This window comes from Meleagris gallopavo, chromosome 7, assembly GCF_000146605.3.
Source record: "Meleagris gallopavo isolate NT-WF06-2002-E0010 breed Aviagen turkey brand Nicholas breeding stock chromosome 7, Turkey_5.1, whole genome shotgun sequence".
NCBI lineage: Eukaryota > Metazoa > Chordata > Aves > Galliformes > Phasianidae > Meleagris > Meleagris gallopavo.
This window is the reverse complement of record NC_015017.2, coordinates 27,053,208-27,063,709: the sequence shown is the minus strand read 5'-3', so window position 1 is coordinate 27,063,709 and position 10,502 is coordinate 27,053,208. Positions and strand designations below refer to the sequence as shown.

Genomic DNA, 10,502 nt, shown 5'->3' with positions numbered 1-10,502 from the left:
GAACGGGGACGGCGAGAAAAGGGCCGAACAGTTAAATTACTAAAGCACATCTTTATTTTGCAATTAAACAATTAAGATCCACAAGTAAACTATATATATATTTTCAAGTCTGTACCCAGACAACTATTTGTCAACTGAAATTAAATATATCCACAAAATATGCATAACAGCTTTTTTTTATTTTTCTTCACATAATAAAATGAGATTTTACTTAAGACTGAAACAAGACCTGTTAATATTAACTCGCATATCGATGCTGGGAACTGCTGGTTTTTCTGTAGGACGTCACTGTGTCACTTAATGGCAAGGAATTTCATTTTATCAAACTGAGGACAAACGCCTAAGGCCCTTAAACGCATACAGCAGCTGCAGTGACAAAAGCTGAATCCTTTTCACTTCGTCCAGTGTTGACCCATTTCAAGTTTCCATCGTTTCCAATCTGTCGAAGCCAATGAGTGGGCGCTGTAGTGTCCCCCAGCCCACCGCGGGCCTTCATGTCTATAGGCAGAAATCTGCTCAGGGGAACGGACCCTTCTGCCGTGCTAATGGGGCAGCAGGCAGCCTTACAGCTGAAGCTGTCCAGCTCCGAGGTGTCCTATTCACAGCCATCCCTCCTTGGGATGATGACACGGAGATGCTGAGAGCCACAGCTGAAGTGGAAGCTAATTAGCAGAAGGAACTAGCAAAAGATATTGCCACTATCTGATTGTTAATAGTGATCTAGGTAATATTCTTCCCTTTGGATTTACACAGAGTATATAGCACCTGTTACAGAAACAGAATGAAACAAAAAACCAACCAACCAACCAAACAAAAAAAGCCCAAACCTTACAGAAAGAGCTCTGCCAAACTGACTGGTGAAAATGGGATCACTGGCAGACGAACCAAACCAAACAGACCAACTTCTGAATACACCGGATGCAAGAAAGAACTTTGTTTTCTTACCTTACTTTTCCTGTGATGGGTTGTTACTATGGTGCCCCAACATACTGTGATCACTGCACTAGACAGTTCATAGTCTACTCTTTGTGGATACGCTCTCCTTAGAGAAAACAGCTTAATGTAAACAGTTAAAAGCCTTTTGCTTTTGTCTCAGCCCCCCGGCCCAGGCAGAAGAGGGTGACATCATCTTTAAACTTTGTTGTGCATTACTTTTGGTTATCAAAATCCAAAGTAAAACAAACAAACAGATTTCCAGGCAATTGATCTAATGTTAAAAAGGTGGCTTAGCAGAAACATCTACAGTAAACGTAGCTAATCTGCAGCTGAGAGATCACAGATCAGTGTACCAGTACCCTGTATTTCTATTTGCACTTTTTGAAAATGCAAGCTTTTATGTTCTTACGACAGGAAAATCGAAACCATTAGTTGTTAATAATCTGTTTTCTGAAAAGCCCTCAATGACATGAACAATAACGCAGACATGGTTGGGAGCAGCTGAAAGCATTCGTACCGCGGTGTAACCCAAATCATCTCCGCACAGAAACCCATTGCGCATCTCTCTCCAAACCCAATTTATTTTTCTCTGATAGTTCAGTCAGTAGTAAGCATGAGATAAAGTGCTACTATTCAAACATCAAAACACTTTGAGAAAAATCATCCTTTAAAACACGTGATCTTGCTAAATATGAAATAGCACCACCAGCAAACTGTCAGCCAGCCCATGAAACCAAACTTCATCTTACAGAATACAGGAATGATGGATATTTTAGTACATTTATTAGGCTACGTGGCTTGGAGAAAACAAAGAGGACGTACTTTTTATTGAAAAAGGTGCGTTTTTTTCTCCTGAAACTCTTACCAACTGAGCTCTAAATGAGCAAGTGATGCTTCAGTGAGCAGCTGGAGCTTGCAGGTTATGCACTGCTGCAGTTTGTAGCTGGAGAAGCTACTGAAGATGCACACTTGTGGTAGCAGTTAGCACAGAGCTGAAGTGTGGCAGTAATAGAGATAAATGAGATTGGACAAAACATTGCATTAAAACAGACTCTTTTCTCTTTTTTCCTTTAACAGCTTCCCCAGTCACCACTAATTACAGTCTGTGCAATTTCATGCAAGATATACATTTAATCAATGAACATCTTTTTATCAGATTTTGATATTTGACCCCAGCACTGAAGGTAACAATGGAAAACTGCTTTTCCAGACTCAAGGTAAAAGGTGGATTCTAAAATTAGCAAACACATCTAGCTGCTGGGGACTTGCACAGTACAAAAAGACTGCAAATGCCATAAGAAGGGACCATTCCTGTCCTGTGTGAAAATCCTAATAAACAGATCTTAAATTTGGACAATATTCCAATTCCTCCCTTTATCCTCAGGACTGAGAGTCCTTCAGATGGCCTGCAGTAACAGCTCTACAGTTACAACTACACCGTAAGCATGGGACAACCCGCTTTTGCGTGGAGATTTGTGGATGGTGCATCTGTAGAGTATTTTTCACGCTCATACTAATTCCCTGAGCCACCAACCATTGCCCACACACCTACACAAACATAAAAATATCACATAGTTTAGCTCCACAGCACGCCTGGAGATCTGGCATCGCTATTGCAGGACCTTCTCTACTTCCCATCTCCCTGGGCAGTACTGCTGGGTCTTGGCCTCCGTGGGTACCACAGAGCTTTTCAGAAGCTCTCCAAGGAAAGCTGCCAGGTTCCACAACAAACTCCTCACATACCTTCATCTCCCTACTGCTTTCTCACCCCTTCTCCCTTGGGTGGTCCACCAGGACACAATCAGTTATTCTAGATATATTTTACCTATATGAGATGTAAGCTTCCAAGATTTAACAGAGAAACACAGAAGAACCTTCAGTTAGCATTAGATGTGGTGTAATAAAACCAAACTGTTATTCAGAAGTAGGAGCTAAAAAAGAACTTACAAAAGCAGTGGCTTACTGCTTCAGACATGCACACTGTTTAAACCACCAAATGCTTTCAAATTCAGGATAAATTAAGTTTTCAGCTCTCTGGTATATCTAAAGCAGCATTTCTAAGAAGGAATTGGCTGACAATCTGTCGGTGATTTACCTGCATCTTATTTCATATTTAGCAAAAGTTAAAAATGCCCCCCAAAACACGCAAAGCCTTCTCAAGAACCTCAAATTTTTCTGCTAACAGAAAAACCTTCACATCCACTTTAAACAAGAGATGGTTGTGGTAGTTTTGAATTTGAACTGAAAAGGAAAAAATCTCGATGTTATACATTGGCAAAAACTCTCATAATATTGCTCTTATTTACAACGGAAACTTCATTATTTCTTTTTTTTTTTTTAAGCTGGATCTGTATATCATGGAAGAGTTACAAACATACTCTTTCTCCACCCACCCAGTATTTTTCCTATTCAATTGGTATGAAAATAATTGTTCGTCAAGTCCAACAGTCGTAACACCAATCACATCCAGTTCATTTCGTCTGAAAGATACATTCATGTTTTGTACAGCATGAAACATACAAAAACTTCTTCAGAAAGTCTGAACGATGATACAGATCTTCATAACCCAAAGTTAAATATTTAGCATTTTGATTTTATTTATTTATTCATTTAGGCCGTATAAAAATATCGTGAAGGCCATTTATACCACAAGTACAAACATCTGAGTGAATGATTTATGGTGCAGGAAGGCTTCAGCCTTCTCTTTCCCAAGCAGCTTTTGGTTCCCATTCTGCTGGCTTTCCAGAAGCCAAAAAGCCATTGTTTAACTGATGATCAATTAGCTGAGTTTGCTTCTTTCTTTTTTTTTTTAATTTTTTTTCCCCAGTGCAGCTAGTTAATACACAACAGCAGATCAGCTTAAGTCAATGCAGAGGAAGATTCTAAGTTTGTATTCTCGCCTGTATTTGTAATCAGAACAGTAACAACAGATGAGCAGTAAATATCCCACATTTAATTGTGGTATAAATGGGTATTTTGAACTCAAACTGCTTTGGCAGCTTCACATAGCAATAGTTAAATATGTGACATACCAACACTATTCACGTTGCTATAAACTTAGTTTCTCATTCCCCTCAGGAAAAAATGGGGTAAATGATATTTTTCTTTACAATCTGGCTGTGAAAAAAGTGTACTTGATATAATGGATGAATTATTTTACATTTTAGATATTAAGTGCTGACTTTAAGCTTCCAGTTACCTGGCATCTCAGCTAATAATCTCATCATATGAAAGTTAAAGCTTTAAATTTAATACAGAAGATTTTGTTGTTGTTGTTGCAAGCGGCTTAAAATGAAACTGAGATTAAAGCTACTTTATCACTCTTTTTCCATTTATCAGATCCAGAGATACTTGTAAGATTCATTTTTCAGGAAAAACACTGATTTAGGCATCAAATCTAGAAATATAAGTAACAGGGCCACAGGCCATCTAGTATTATTTTGTATTCTAAAAATAATTAAAACTATATTTTCCATTTGGCATTGTGGTTCATGTGTATTACTAAGTCGTAAGCCAGGATTTCACTTTGCCTGAATCCCTTTTTACTTAATATTTCATAGCTGATCTCTTTCAGATGTCCACAGAACACCGTATATTATATAATTATTCAATAGTTAAAAACTTTAGTGTAGAAATTTCCATTCCAGCTCTATGCTTTATATAGCTTATAACAAAAATTACTGGATAGACATTTTCAGGAAACCAATAAATTAAGGTTTTTAAATAGAGGACACAGAGTTATGTTGTTGCAGGGCAGTCAAAGAAGTGACTGATTTTGTTTTCTTACAGTATATTACACCGGACACTTTGCTTCTGACTTGGGTTTCTCCTACACTGGAAAAACATTAAAAACTGGGACCTATCTGTGTCTTTAGAGTGAGCTCAGATACTGTATCAGACATTTGTTACAAATCTCATACCTACTTAAATAAGAGGCAACCCATACCAACTGGAATAACTTTGCACAAGCATGACAGAGGGTGACTGGGACCATCACGGAATTAAAGGAGTTGTGGGACAGCATCATAGTGCTTGCCTCCCTTCCCACCCTCCCCTAACAATTAGAAAAATAAAAGGCAGACCTATACGAAAATGGCTTGAAATCAACTATGAGGATTTAAAAAAAATACTTGGTTAGCAAATAATGGAATTAAATCACATCTGATTGTAAGTTCAACTTAATTATCAGTGCTATTAAAGAGTTATGTTCTAATTGAGTAAGACAGCTATTCTCAATAAAAGGATAAAACAAAGTGTCAGCTTCTAATGACCTACTAGCATTTCATAGCAGGCTGCTAGTAAGTTACTAGTTGTAAGGAATAAAGGAATGTGTCAGATTTTTCACGTAATTACAACACAGCAGCAAACAATGCTCATTCATTAAGTTGGCAGAGGTGCTTTTGCTACTGAGCGTAGCACGCAGGTAATTGTATAAGGAAAGAGGGAATGGTATTTCCATGACCCCTTGCAGTAACATACTCCAAGCACCAAGGGCCGTTTTTTAAAATCTGAACCCATTAAGATAAACACAACAGGACAAGACCACCCCCACAGAATCATGAGTGCCTTTCACTGGATGTACGCTGTAAGTCTCAAGGCACTTAAGGGGTTAAGACAATGCATGCACTAGCTCCCATCACGTAATCTTAAGTCACATGAATCAGAATACACCAGTGTATGACACACAAGCTGTGTCAAAGAAATGCTGTTTATTTATTTTTTTTTAAAAGTTTTTATTATTATTGTTTTCTTTTTTCTTTTCTTTTTTCCTTTTTCCTTTTTTTTTCTTCTTTTCTTTTTTTTTTTTTTTTTAAAACAAGATGCTGGTAAGTGGGCATTATGCAGCTACTGCTGGGTTAACACGGACGCCAGCTCTCCTCTAACAACCAGCTGGTCTCTAAGAAGGGTGTAGGACAAAGTGTGCTGCATCAGTAGGCAGTGTGTATCTATCTAGTATCGGCAATATTGCTAATGTTGTAAAAAACAAAACAGTGAGAGTCTGTACATAGTAAATAAACCTAGCACTGGAGAAAGACCATGGCTTAGTGTATTTTTTCGTTTGTTTTTTTTCATTTTTAAGAGACATGGGTGTAAAACAGAGTGAAATAATTCCAAGCCTTGTTTGTAGCAATTCAACCAGAAGCGCAGTATATGGCACTACAATGAAATCTCGTAGATTACCCTGAACACAATTAGTTCTTTCAGTTTATGGTTTGTTCGGAGCAAAGCACGAAAATAAAGTCTTCAAACAGATGAAGATTAGAAGAGTTTCAGAGACTGATTTTGTTTCAATGTAAAGTGCAACAGTGCTGAAGTTTTCAAAGTCCTTTGTCAATTCTTTGCTGTACTTCACTATCATTTCCTGCAAGCAGTATTATGGCACAAAGAATGCTGCCAGTTCATTATTTAGAGAACAGGGTTCCTCAATTTGTATCCTAGGTTTTTTGCTCTTTATTTATGTGGTGATGCTTGTAAAGGTTTAATAAATCCTTCTTCATACACCTTCAGAATAGCTTCACATACAAATCTGTATTGACTCTGAAAAGGAAAGTAGATTCAATTAATTGAAAAGAAACAAATTTGTACCATAGGTCATTCGAAAGCAGGAAAAGCTTCCAGTATCTCCTATCCTATTTTCTTAGCAGGCCAAGAACTGTGCTTCAAACTTAGCTTAGGAAACATGGAACAGTGAAAACTGTGTATTAGAATATCTTGTTTCTCAGCAGAACAGTAGAATGAACAGCACTTAGAAATACATACTCACCTATCCTGTTCTTACAACATTCTCCTATTTAGTTATTTTCTACCCTTCATTTCACTGTTGCAGTTTCACTGACAAAAAGTTTCCATATACTTGAATTTAGAAACTATAGCAAAGCACTTCTTCATGCTTGCACTACTTTTGGCGTGTTACTGGCACCTCTCTCTCAGAATGAGGAAAAACACTTTCATGTTTTAGAAGGCCCATACCCAATTTCTTAACATTATATAACATCTAACTGCAATATATTCAAATCTAGCACTGGCATGCATAGAAGACACCTTGTTTTAAACAAATAGTAGTTCCAAAAAACAAATAAACAAAACAACCCCAGTCATTAAATACAGCAAAAAACCATCCTGCCTTTTCATTTTCAATGCAGTAATTGTTGGTTTCAGATCTTAAATGGACACAGCAATAGATCTAACAATGCAATCATTATGTGCTGTATTGTTGCATCTAAATTAAAATACTTAAAGGTAGACATATTCATGTAGAATACACATTTTGCCTCCAGTGCTCACTAAATGAACCTTTCTGAACTCTCTTCATAGAGCATAGAGAACCACGCATAGAGCCATCTTGTGGGCACTGAGGGGATATTTCAGAAAATGCAAAAATCAGGAAAAGGCAGCAAAAGAAGTTGTCATAGATAACTCTTACCCCTGCACCTCCCCTTCTTTACTAACAAAGGTCTCTTCCTCTCAAAATATGCCGTAGAGATGTACAAATTCATTATATAGCCATCACAAAAAGCAAAGGCCATCTTCTATTGTTTCTCATGTTTCCTCATCTTCCTGAATAATATTTTTTTTTTTTTTAGTGGAATATGAATACTAGGACAGTGCCATACTCCAGATGACTGAGAAGTGAAGGCTTAAATATTTTTTCCCTCTGAGGAACACTGAAGGTGTCTTCAAATTTAGTTAGAGGAACAGCAACAGGCATGTTGAAATTACTGCAATGACTAACTAGCTTCGGGTAACTGTGGAAGAGATTTGACACTGAACTCAGTGCCTTTTTTTCCTTCAGAATATTTTCCCTTTAAATAGTAAATACATTGAGTAAAACTGTACAACCAATGGTTGAATTAAAAAAAAAAACTAATTGGTCAAAAAAAATGGAATAGCTAGAACTCTAAGACTTTCTACGAAAGAGAGCACAGCTGAGTATTTTGACTTTTAATGCACTTTTTAAAAATGTAAAGCAAACAGCTTTTAGAAATAAGCATCGTCTGACTGATACATGTTAAAATAAAATCTCTGTTCTAACTGCATTCTAAACCTGTTAGAATTCAGAAATAGAATATATTAAGGAAGCAGAGCAGTTATCTCAAAAACAAACAAACATAATCGATCCAGGGGAAATACTAGCATTTTCAAATGCATGAAGACTCTTCCTCAACAGAGAATTGCAAGTATGGTACTCACAGGTGTTTGGATCATCATGGCTCTTTGATCTCTCATGGTTCGTACAATGTCTAATGGATAAACAGGCTGATTGCACTCAATGAGACACATTGCTGTCTCCATAGTGATGAGAACTCCTGTCCGTCCAATCCCAGCACTGTCAAAACAAGAAAAAACCCTAATAAACAAAAGTGTCTGTAGTGTAGCTCACATTTAAGGGCTGTATCGTCCTTCCTCCTTAAGGATTCTCATGACTGATCTCTATGATCCCATACTATGAGGACAAAGGTTAGACGAGCCACCTGTCACTGGAAGCTTCCATCCTGCTTGAGAAGAGCAAAAATTAGTGTGGAACTGTCAGTATTCTGAAGAGGAACTTCAACAAACATATTTATTCAGGTCCATATTTACAACTGAGTCGAAAATCCTTAAAAACTGAATATTTAACTGTGAACATCAATGGTTTGTTTCAAAGTCAAGTTTTTCATATCCAAGAAATTTGTGCTGCAGTTTTTAAGTAGAAAGGCAATGTTCTCTCATATTTGAGTACAAGACCAAATCCATATTTTCAAACATCACCATTAACTCAGATTGTACAGCTATCGTTTCATGCTTTTAAATAACTTACTTCACATAAACTTTCTGTTTAAAGCTTAACTGCTCTGATTTTGAAGCATAACCTCAAATTAAATCTGGGCAAATTAGTACTTTAATCTTTGTCCAGAAGGTGGCATCAAAGCTACTGTGTGTGTCAGTGATGTCATGAACATGACAAGATATAAAGGTACCAGTTACACAAAATTCAGTGGCATTTTACATCTCTAGAATTTACACACATGAAATTTATATGTAGAATGTTACATTAAATGCAAACAAGAGCAGTACCTGTCAGAATCCTGATGATTCATTTTACCTAAAAAGATTCAGAGAAGGGCAACAGCAATGATGGAAAGTATGATACAGTTTCCATATGATATATATCAGGTAAGCTATGACTTGTTAGCTTGGTAAAAGAAACCACTGACTGATAAAGTGGAACACTGTGACATAGCAGAAGGTAAGAAAATCATGAATGGCAGGAACAGGGTGGGGGGGCTCACCATTTCTTCCAGAATAAGAATTAGAAACCATTCAGCTAAACTGTAAGGAGCCTTGTTAAAATAAAATCAAAAGAAAAATGAAGGTGTAGATGCAGATTTGCAGAACCTTTTGCCAAAGGACAGGAACACAGGAATTCAAGAGCTCAGAAAGAAAAAACAGGAATGCATTTGTAGAAGAAAGGCACTGGGGTTGTTAAAGACAAACATAACAGGTACTGGGACTTGAACATGAAGTGATTTGTAAGCTGGGCAAGTATGAGGGCACAAGCACTGTAAAACCTTGTTCTGATCTTATTTTTCCTGAAGCATCTGCTTATGATCACTTATGAGAACAGAATACATTCAGCCTTATTTGAACAACAACATTTCTTCCTTAAGTATATTTTTTGCTATACTTTTTCCTTTAAAGACAAGTGAAAAATGTGCCCTAGAAATAAAACCGATGAATGCTTATAGATAATCTTAATTTAACTTCAAAGTGACTCAACTTCGTACTGCCCTGCAATGATAAAGCAGGAAAAAACACTAATTTAGCATGAAGTTATGGATTTGTAAACAGGATAAAGATTAAAGTATCCTTTCAACAGCTCTGTGTTCAGACTGCCATATATTATAAAATGTTTAACTACTCTGAATTCACTTAGATTTCATACGAGTATCACTGAAGTAAATGTAACCTCAAGTTACATTTAAATTCAATGTAACAAAAACTTCAGCTTTTTGTTGCTTTACATTATCTTGAAAACTATTTCATAAGAAAAGCACACGAACATTAAATTTGGATAGAAATCTGAATAACTTACTTTAATTCACAACAAAAGTGACTTATTGCCAAGAAAAAAAAAACGTTATCCTACTGTATTCATCATAACAACATGCAGCCTAAAACGTCTGCAGACTTGAGAGTGTTGTTTCATTGCATTTACTATCCATACTGTCTGCTACGGATTATTTGTACAGCTATTCCAGACCTTTGCAAAGTAGTTATCATAAGGAAAAGTTTCCTAAGTGTATTTCACCATTCTCCTTGCATTTATTATATAATCTATTAGCATAAGCATTTAAATTAAACGGACAAGACCTCCATACGGATTCATGGATGTTGATACCCCAACTTCTGCTTATTAAAAATGATCACAATTTTGATAAAAATTGCTTAATGTAAAAGTTGAGTTCTCCTGTCACCTGCAAAGCACATTATAGTTACACTTTTACTCGAACAACAAAGCAAAGAAAAACTATTTAACAATAAACGATTTCAATTGTGTGATCTAGTGAAGTTGAAAAGAAAAAAAA

At 36.6% G+C, this 10,502-nt stretch overlaps 1 long non-coding RNA gene across 1 annotated transcript; it reads right to left on the bottom strand.

The window, feature by feature from the left end:
* Positions 1–2,816: 2,816 nt before the first annotated feature.
* Positions 2,817–8,266, bottom strand: LOC104911797. Its single transcript, XR_794172.3, has 2 exons — positions 8,128–8,266; positions 2,817–6,474 (listed from the first exon to the last, which is right to left on the bottom strand). It is a non-coding gene; the product is annotated as an uncharacterized LOC104911797 (long non-coding RNA).
* Between the last annotated feature and the right edge of the window lie 2,236 nt (positions 8,267–10,502).